The 10471-nt window shown below is 36.6% G+C and overlaps 1 protein-coding gene across 1 annotated transcript in view; it reads left to right on the forward strand.

Moving 5' to 3' along the window:
* The first annotated feature begins 9584 nt into the window (after positions 1 to 9584).
* Positions 9585 to 10471, forward strand: part of LOC107671591 (glypican-1-like) — a 66693-nt gene continuing 65806 nt past the window's right edge. The window contains exon 1 of the mRNA XM_016464504.1: positions 9585 to 10089. The gene's annotated coding sequence lies outside the window, so the exon portion shown is untranslated. The remainder of the gene's footprint in view (positions 10090 to 10471) is intronic.

The following is a 10471-nucleotide window of genomic DNA, read 5'->3' on the forward strand; positions in this document are numbered from 1 at the left end:
GGAAACCGAAACTCTTTGTTTATCAACATTCTTCAAAATATATTCTGCAAGTCATACAGGTTTGGAACAACATGAGGGTAAGTAAATAATGAGAGAGTTTTCATTTTTCATTTTTATTTAGAAATCCTATAAAAACCTGTCATCTTACCACATGCTGTACTGTATTTAAAAAAAAAGGTTTAAGCTCACACTATATATATTTTTACTGTAAAATACTGTCTGTCAAATTTATGGTGTTGGGAAGTAAAAACTGTGAATTGCTATATAATTTATCAGACATTGTCAGAAGTTTCTACCTGACACATCACATATGATTATATTTACCTATATGGAAAGGTGGTTATCAGTACATTTTAAGGTAACAAGCAGATTTTGGTTTAAGCATCTTGGTATATTAACATTATATAACTTAATAAAATGAAATGTTGTAAGTTGTAAAATATACAGGCACCAATATGCTATCTCAAAATACCGGAACCATTATCAGTATTTTCTTACAGTGATTTTTTTTTACTGTGAATTTAACTGGATATTTTTTACACTATACAAAGTCTGCAATCAAAAGTTCTCATTATTTAGTCATGTACTGTGCTTAGTGCATGTCAACAACTCATTTGTGTCAATTTTATTTCTCCAAAGGGATTTTAGAAGAGACATCAAAGACAAGAAGTTGAAACTTGAAGGTGAAGTATACATTTTGCAATTCATCCTTAATTAATCCTAACTGAGAACTCCAGTATGTCTCTCAAAACACATTCAGTTGGACGTCATTGGTGACATCTTATCTTCTCATTTGTTATGATCAGTAGTGGTTTGAATGTTGAATGTGTACAATAATAAATGGCATTTGTGAAACAGATGAAAATTTCCATCGTAGCTCTCAAGAATGTTGTATGGACCACTGTTATGTCCAAAATGAAACCAGCATTTTGGACAGTTTACAATCTGATTTTGTGTTCCCCAAAATAAAGAACATCATAAGGTTTGGATCGACACGAGGGTGAATAAATGATGACAGAATGTTCATTTTTTTATAAATGATGTCTCCTGGGCTATGAAACAGCAATAAAACTTTCCTTTGGATCTAATCAGACAGTAATGAGCTCGTGAGTGAAGCCGGCCAGAACCAGAGAGCTGTAGAATGGTGTAGAGATGATCATATAAACATGCACTCAAATTTTATTATCTATTTTTTCCTTTACGTGTCTCGCTCTCAGTCTCTGCAGTAGCTAGAGGGTTGAACTATTAATTCATATATGAGTATTTGAGGGGCAAACAGAAATAAACATGGATTGTGATGTGCCGTGTCGAAAAGCCAGATAATAAAGTCGATCCCACAGGAATGTGGACATATTCTGGAGTTTATTAAATGAAAACAGACAGGGGGATTGGAAGAGCTTTTGCAGCAGATAAATAGGAAGAAGTGAGTGTGCGTTGCGTGTTTGATCATCTCTGTATACGTCTATCACTCTGTGGATTGCAGACACTCAATGATATACAGGAGCAGCTCAATATTGACTCATTATGACCAGCTGGAGGCTCTGTGGAGACGACTGAGGTGATAGACAGAAAGAGACGTGAATGATATGTTATCTCGACAAAGGTAGATAGCATAAACAAAATTGTTGTTCCTGTTCTTTTTCTATGAACAAAGATGATTTATGATGTTATTTTTTTCCTGAAGGATGAAAACAAAACTAATTTAATCAGCTAGACCTGTTGGTTCACCAAGCAGACTAGCAAGATGTGTTCAGATTCAGACATGTTGATTTGGTGCTCAAGAAACCTCTTGAACACAGTTGTGCTGCTAAATAATTTTGTGGAAATCGTGGTTTTCTTTTTTTTTTCCCACAGAGGTTATTGAAATGCATTCTGGGATCGTCTTCATGGAGGATGCATGCAATACTGACTAATGCTTAGATTCCAGTGAGAAAGAATGCAGAAAAGTGAGAAAAAAATAATGAATTTCTCAGGATGTAGTGTTTAATATGCAAAGACAACTGAGCATTTTTCTCTTGAGAACTGCGTCTAATGTATGGAAATTTATTTCAACTGATGACTGTGTGTAAAAGCATCTCTGAACTACTTTCTAAACTCTTCCCACAAGCCCTACAGCGTCTCCCAAGTTTTCCCCTCTCATAACATCTCTCACGTAATTCATGTGAGAAATGTCTCACATATTTTTCAGATGAATAATCCTCAGGGAGCCTAAAACAATTTAAGAACTTGTTTTACATATTTAACCAATTCGTGACTCATCGGTCATTTACTGGGTCTTAAAGAACCCCTTCCTCAGAGCTGGCAAGCGTCGATTTTTGAGCATTTGAACATGAATCAATGTTTGAACGTCTTTCAGAGGTCTTTCTGCTTCAATATGTCTTTGAAAGTCTGAATTCCTCGCATCGTTTCAGCTCACTGTAGATCAGATATCAGTGGTTCTCCACTCTGTGGTTCCAGCCACTGGAGTTTTGTAAATTTTCCCAGTTCTCCCAGTACAAAAGAACCCATTAAACACACATGAATGGTTAGTGTGTATACAGAGTTGTGTGGAATTAAAAGAAAGAGATCTTTCATAGGAGATACACAGCTTCTCTTTCTCTTTCATTCTTTTTCCTCGTCTTTTTCTCTTTGCGGCTCATGAGCAGAGGCTTGTTAGACAGTTCGCTCTGAAATGGAGATGAAAGTCTGATACATTTATCTCTATCATCCACCTCTTTAAGTATGTGTATGATAATAACTGTACATTTTGCATTCGTGAGAGTATGTGTGTGTGCTTAAGAGGAGAAGGTTTGGAATCTCATTGATCCAGGATGTTGAAAAACGCAGGGGCATTGTGTGGGCTTCTATTTGGCCAAAAATGCTGCAACTGGTAGCAGGAAAAGCAAATAATATTAAAACGTTTTGTTTAAACGCCAGGGCTGTGGGCAAAATTTTGAACAATAGGCTCCCTTTCATTTCAAGAATTTATTGAATTGTAATTCAAAGAAATTCAGCACAGCTGATGCATTCTGGGAAATTAAGTGTCATTCCATCCATCCATTCATCCACCCATCTTCTATTTAGCAGTGTATCTGTCTATCATTGTATCCATCCATCCATCCATCCATCCATCCGCAGACGTCTTCGAAACCAGCCAACATTCAAACAAACTAGTTAAGATTTACAGTTATATTAATTTCTTGAAACTTTTATTATTTTTGATTCAGCTTTCTTACATTGAAATTTGCCATCCTGCATCCTGCATTCTGTCAATCATGTCCTCATCAATTCAAATTCAGGGATTTAAAATTTTACAATATAAATGGAATTCTCAATCCAATTCTGAATCACGTCCAGTTCTGAATGTGCCTTTAAGACTAGCAGAGTTTTAAACTACATTTTCCCCAGAATGCCTTGCTGTGACTGAATTGCATGGCATAAATGCAGGTAGGAACGCTCTGTATGTTGCTGTGTCTCAGTGTTGTGCTATTCCACTCTTAAAAACCAACTCTCAGAAGCATTGAGGCATTCACATTCAGACCGCCTGGCTTTATGGTTTGACAGAGGTCATTAGCTTGTGGCAGACCTTTGCTCAATCATTCGGGAAGCATGTCGTGTTCTGCAGAGACTGTGGTGTGTGGTTGATTTTTCGTAAGTGTACATCGCCTGTGAGAAAGATTTTCCCATGAAGCCGTTTTCTTTAATTGAGAACAAAAGGCGTGAACATCTCCTTCTTGTTACAAAATATCTTGAGAAGAACATCGTAAAGGCATGAGTATATGACACTTATTTGTAGTTCTCTCTCAATGGTTTAGATGTGGAGTTCATTCATGTAGAAGAAGGACTGAGCTTGCTGGAGCATTTGGCGTAAACACTTAGATTTATCAAGCGTTTTATAGTGCCATGGGGGAGATGTGATGAAATATCCATTCATCAAAATGTCAGAGAGCCATTAACAATATCTGATGATAGCAGACAGCTTGTCAGAAACCAACACTGTGGTCTTCTCTCTCTCTTCCACCCTGTCCTTGTGTCCGCTTTCTCTCTCTTTAGCAGGCCTGTCAATTGTTTGGTAGAGCAGATTTTCTGTAAACTCAACATAAGTCCACACTACAATGTGAAAATGGCGTTTTCAGATGTATCTACTTCTGAAGTGTCTTCAAAAAGCTCACTTTTCACAGGACAAAAATGCAGTCTCAGTGTGGACAGAAGGCCAAAAAGTGGAGAAAAAGTTTTCAAATATATTCAGATTAAAGCAGACATAGCCAAAGGTTAGTGTATCGTCCATAGTGTATGATAATAATGTGATCAACTACACCGGTGTAAATTTGAAGCTAACTGACTTATATAATGTTGAGACCAGTTGGTTAACCCTTGTGCTATGTTGAAAATCTTTTACCTAATTTGGTTAAAAAACATCAATCGAAATATCTTGTCATGCTTTATTATCACCAAATCTTGGAGTCAACCTTTTTGTCAATTTGTTTTCTCTCCGGTACCATGTTTGTTTTTGGAACTGATTGGGAATGATCTAAACTTATGCACCTCAGTTTTTGAGTAAAAAAAGTATTATTTGGATCATTTTTGCATTGTCTACACAAAAACTGAGGTGCATAAGCTCAGATCAATGAAACCTATGATCAGTCAGTTCCAAAAAGAAACACAAAAGCTGTGCTAAATGAAAGAAAACAAGTTGAGAAAAAAATGAATATTAATTTTTTTATTTTTTGGTACTAATATAGAATAATGAGTGATTTCTAAGCTTTTTTTTGTAAGCTGTCAAATGTGAAAACATTAATTACCAATTTCGGAAGAAGAAAATCCTCTGCAGTTCAAAATGACTGGAACACAACAAGGCTTGAGGAAAAAAAGGAAATTGCTCAAGAACTTTGAAGTTAGCTCTGAGAACTCTAGTATTATTTGTTTGCAGATGCAGCTTGGTTTGATATAGTATTGTTGTACTGTAATTTCATTCATCATTTTGACATGCGGCTTAAGTGTCTAAATATGTTTACCAATGTAAATTCTGTCACATGCACATACAGTAAATTATTTTTTAAAAAGGGCTTTAAATGTTACAGAGCTTTAGTTCTGTGAGTCATTTTGAAAGTTGTTCGTTTTGTGGTGTGTGTGTGTGTGTGTGTGTATGCACGCCCTACACTCTCAGGAGTGTGGGACAGAAGTGTGGTTTCTGTCTCAGTAATTACTTGGCTTTTCCATGCCAGCATGCCTGGAGACACACCACCACATTCCTACCCTCTCTCTCTTTCTCTCTTTAGCTCCTTTGAAAAATATATATGAACTCACTTTTTTTTGCTGAACACTTCTCAGCTTTCACTTTGCTAAATGTTTTAACATCACCATCCTCTTTACTGTCACACCTCGGTTTATTTTTCGCTTCAAACTCTTCAGCTCAAATGTGTGTGTGTGTGTGTGTGTTCAGAGGAGGGCCTAAAACCATCAATTCCTTTATTTCACATCATTGAAACATTGAGCATGTCCTTTGTACACCAATACATTTATTGTTATCATATAAGGCTAATGAATATAGACTAACCCTAACCCTACCCTAAAATAAAATGTTCCTTCTTGGATGTCACTGGAGGGAGATTTTGTCAGCTTTAGCAAAATTCTGAGGACAACACACACACAGCTCCTGTTCCTCATTAGGCAGAAGGGTCTTTCATGGTCAGATCCAATAAAACTTGAATGCGTCTGTCTGGAGCAAACATGGGCAGAGAAGCTTATTTGTGTAATTATCGCAGCACAACCCCGTAGCAGATCTTCCACCACCTGCCACGACAACCACTCCAGCTCTACGGGGGCTCAACCACATTACCTCACGTCAGCAAGCCCACGTCACTCTTCTCAAAGGGAAGTTCAAATATTATTATAGAATTTATTATATAATACATATTTATTATTTAATTATACAAATTTGAGGTTGATATCCTGCAGTAAAAGTGGTTTGCTTTTGAGCGTCATATTGATAATGAAGCCAGAACGATCAGCAGACTGGGAGAAGTTTTAACAGACTAAATTGATATAAATTCATAATATAGTACTAATATATTAATTTTTTTCATTGTTTGGATATTAGTGTACTTAAATTACATTGATCTATCTATCTATCTATCTATCTATCTATCTATCTATCTATCTATCTATCGTAGTCTCTATCCATAATACCTGTAAAACTTTCCAGACTTCAAGACTTTTTATTTAATTTTATTTTTTTTTTACTTTTTTCGAACGTAAGACAAAGCTGTCACACTAATGTTTTTAAGTTTGTCTTAATGAACTTTCCCCCTTTTTTTTTTGCTAAAATCTTTATATTTACATCCAACACTATTTTATATTTACACTTTGTATTTTAAATTCACTATTTTTTTTTCTTTTCAATTCATCTTCTTTTGGATACCTCTTTTTTTATATTTGGAAACACTAATATTGTTTCTAATATTTTCAAGTAGTGTAGGTGTTAATAAACTGCAGCAATTCTTAAAAAAAAGTTATTTTAATTGACAAATGATAAATTATGAGTTAATTTATAATATTTTTTTAATTTATAATAATTTTTTCTCTAATTCGAAACATACAATTCACTGTTCATTTTATACTTGATTAGTAAAAAAAACCTGTCAACTGTGAAATGGCATAAAATCTTTCAGATGTTTTTTATTTTTATTTATTTTATTTTTTTTAAATGTGTCATCTCTCTATGAATATCTCAGGATTCAATCAGAAGAGTCTAATTAAAGATAGCTGTAGATGATTCATATTTAGAGACTGTTTTTTTGTCAGGGTGTTTTTTGTGACATCACAGACGTGTCATGTTATGATGACTGGCCAGATGAGTGGGCATGGATGAGTCAGCTCTCTCCAAAAGGCTTTGATCACATGACCGGACGGACCTGAATACAGGTCCCAAACCACTGTATTCAGTGGCTTTTCGGCTCCCAGAAGACTTGACTCACTGAGGCCAAGCTGAACAAACATAAATGCCACTAAGCAACCTTATTCAGCGTGAGACCAGCGTATTGGTCAAGACCAGCAAATCTGATGGACCTTTGGTAATAACTACACCATGAAATTCAGCTGGGCTTAGTTGAGTTCTGACTCTGTGGGAGAGGATATGCCACCGCTGCTGCTATTCTTGTGTAGATGAGATGAATTTGGTCCCCTCATTCTCTGAAACAGCATCTTGCCCTCTCTCTCTCAGACTCAACAGAATACTCCTGTGTTCATGCACATGTTGCCATATTAAAGTGCATCAAGGCATTTGTTTTGTTTGCTTTGAAATTATGTAATGAGTTGAAATGAGCCTGACTTTGAGAAGCAACATTTGTTATGCTTATTATGAAGCTCCAATATTCAGATCTCAACTGACTGTGAGTTCAGAGTTGAATCGTAAGTCTGGATCATTTGAGCACTGTGTGACTCATTGGGGTCACATATGTTCCTAGAAGATACTTTTACATTTTATTTGTTTTTGTAGCAAATGAAATCTGAATTTCACTGCTTATCAATATGTGATAAGTGTTTTTTGTTGTTGTTGTATTTAACGTGCATTTAACTTACGTTTTACACTTTTATGCAATCATGCCATTTACGATGAATTTGTTCAAAATTTTAAGTCTATATGAAGTAAAATACTTCATCATATAATGTTTTTTATTGTATGTACAGGTGTTTCATCAAAACTGTGTTCTGTAATTTTGCTAATTTAAAATTCTGATTTAAAGTCCAGAATTTACGAATCTTCAAATACATTTTCAAGAAAACCTCAAATCAATTCAAAAGACTAATTTGTTCCTGAATAACTATTTGAAGAGAGTATGATTTGCATTGACTTTATTCAGGATTTTTGCAATAAATGTTTAGTTTTTGTAGTCTGAAAAATAACTTACTAACTAACTAAAATATTTAGAAACCCAATTTGTTCAATTCAATTTTTTATTAAATTATATACAGTATATATATGTGAAACTTAATAAAAAAATTAATAAAAAAAAAATATTTCCAGTTTGCTGTAGGAGCAAATGGATTTGATTTTATCACTTGCAAAATGAAGGTGGGTACCGTAAATCCAAATGATTTGAAAACCAAATTGGATTTGTGTGCATTGTAAATAAAGTCAGAAACAACATTATCATTATTTTAACTGCTAGAGGACAGAAAGGGCAAAGCATATAACTAACTGTGTGCCTCTCTGAAACAGTTTTATCCAGCCACACCCCGCTATTCACTCACACAAATGTCCCTGGCAGCTCCATTCAGTTGTTATGTAAGTATAATGGCTGTATTTATTCTTACCCATGTAAGTGTGCCACTGTTTATCACTAACCTGTTCATATTCGCTCTCCTTTATTCTCTTTTCAGCAGTACATTTCCTGGATTATCTTTGTAATATACCGCCAACTCTTGTTTGTGGCTCAGGGGCTGGTATTTTCTCTCAGTGTGAGGATTGTTTCCTGTCATATTTGTCAAACTGCAGGCCGCAGACATGGCTCAGAAAATGCTGTGGCTGTCAAGGAGTAACTACGGGTGTGTGCATTGTCGCAGGCGAGCTGTAGCCTGTTCAAAAATTTACTGCATCTTTGAAGTGTGTCAAGATCTGGCCTGTCCGCAGAGGGCTTGACAGTCTGGGACTGTAATAAATATGGCAGAGCATTACATGTAACTTGAAGTAGAGAGGCTGGGACCTTACCTGATATTTCCCTCATAAGTAATTCAGTATAATCTTCCAGCTCTCATATTCAGATGCATTTTTGTGGGCAACAGAATAGAAGAGTTAAAAAAAAATCACTGTGTTCCACAATTCAGAGTGCTTGACCTTACCTATCATCTCCAAGTTTTTTTTTTAACCTTGAAATATAAGTTTCAAAATTATTCTGATGGCACACTGACTTCTAATGATCCTTCCCACACTCTCCCGTCAAACGTCTGTTCTAGGAGCTTGTATGTTTGGTGAGCGGGTACGAAATTCCGCGAAAAGGGCAGATTGCTTTTCGGCAGCAACAAATGCACGTGTACAGCGATCCACTGTAATTAGGACAGTGGTAGAATTCTAATTCTAATTCTAAGAATTCTAAACAAAGAATTCCACTCACTTAACCGTAGGAAGCTCCAAAGCCAGATTAACATTTATTCTACAGATGCCGTGAGGTCATGTTCTTTTGTCCGTTTCTGAATGACGTTGAAGTGGATGAACCTCAAAACACATCAAACCCTGTTTACACCTGTTTTTAGTGTCATTCTGTTTCAAATGGATGTTAATAGGCCTGTGTGTGTAAGCGGGGCCAGGGTGCACTCCTTGGTTTTACATTTTTTTTAAATAGTGCTGGTATTCCATTCCAACATAGCTCTAGTTTTATGTCATGTTGGAATCCTATAAGAAAATTGTAGGATTGGCTCCAAAGTTTGATTCCAAACGGAATCCTATAAAGTTCTTGCTGTATTTCCTTAGGACTAGACACAAATCCACAAAGAGTCAGCTCAAAACCAGAGTTTCACTAAATTACATAAGGAATCTCAGAGATCCTTATCCTGTCATACAGGAGAGCCTGTGGGGAAATGGAATCCCGTCTTCATTGGCCAGCGGGCTGATTTGATGTAACGCGGCGGCAGCGGCAGACGAACCCGATGCCCTGCAGATGGTGCCTTCGCTCGCCCGCCCGCCCCGCTCCGCCTCGCATTAGACCGAACGCGAGCGCACAGACGCGTCTCCGGACTGTGCGCTCCCGTGAGTTCATGTCATTCCTCCCTCTCCGCTCCGTCATCTCTCACACAGGATCGCGCTCTCCTGGTTAATTCAAGTGGTTGCCACTGAATAAAACACTGCGCGTAAGAGCGACCGGATGCGCTTTTGGAAACGGGAGGCTTCGCTGTGGACGCGTTTATTCGTTGCTCTTCGCCCTTGGATCTGATTCACACATCACGCTTCTTTCTTCTGTCCAGGATGAGTTTTGTCGTGCTGGTGCTTCTGTGCGCTCTTACCGGGCTGGTGTTCGGGGACAGTAAACCCAAGACATGCTCGGACCTCAGGCAGATCTACAGCAGCAAGGGGTTCAGTCTGAACGGAGTCCCGCAAACAGAAATATCCGGTAGGTGAACCGTTCAACCCTTCATTTCAGCGCGAATGACAGTTGTGATAAAGACATTGAATAGCCAACAGAGACTAACTTTAATGCAAGAAGTTACTGTGCGATTCAAATGCATTATCATCTTATGTTATCAGCAGGCAAGGCAAGTTTCATACACGACACAATGTTACAATAATTCAAAGTCGTATAATACAGACCATAATGTAATATATGATCATAAATGAGCTTATTAACAGTTAGAAGTGAAGTTTAAAATAAATGCCTACTAGTCGACTGTTGTCAAATTCTATGAAAACTATTATGAATTATCATGTTGTAATATACAGTGTATATATATATATATATATATATATATATATATATATATATAAAATTGCACAATAAAT

Source organism: Sinocyclocheilus anshuiensis, unplaced genomic scaffold (genome assembly GCF_001515605.1).
Source record: "Sinocyclocheilus anshuiensis isolate Anshui unplaced genomic scaffold, SAMN03320099.WGS_v1.1 scaffold1149, whole genome shotgun sequence".
NCBI classification, from domain to species: domain Eukaryota; kingdom Metazoa; phylum Chordata; class Actinopteri; order Cypriniformes; family Cyprinidae; genus Sinocyclocheilus; species Sinocyclocheilus anshuiensis.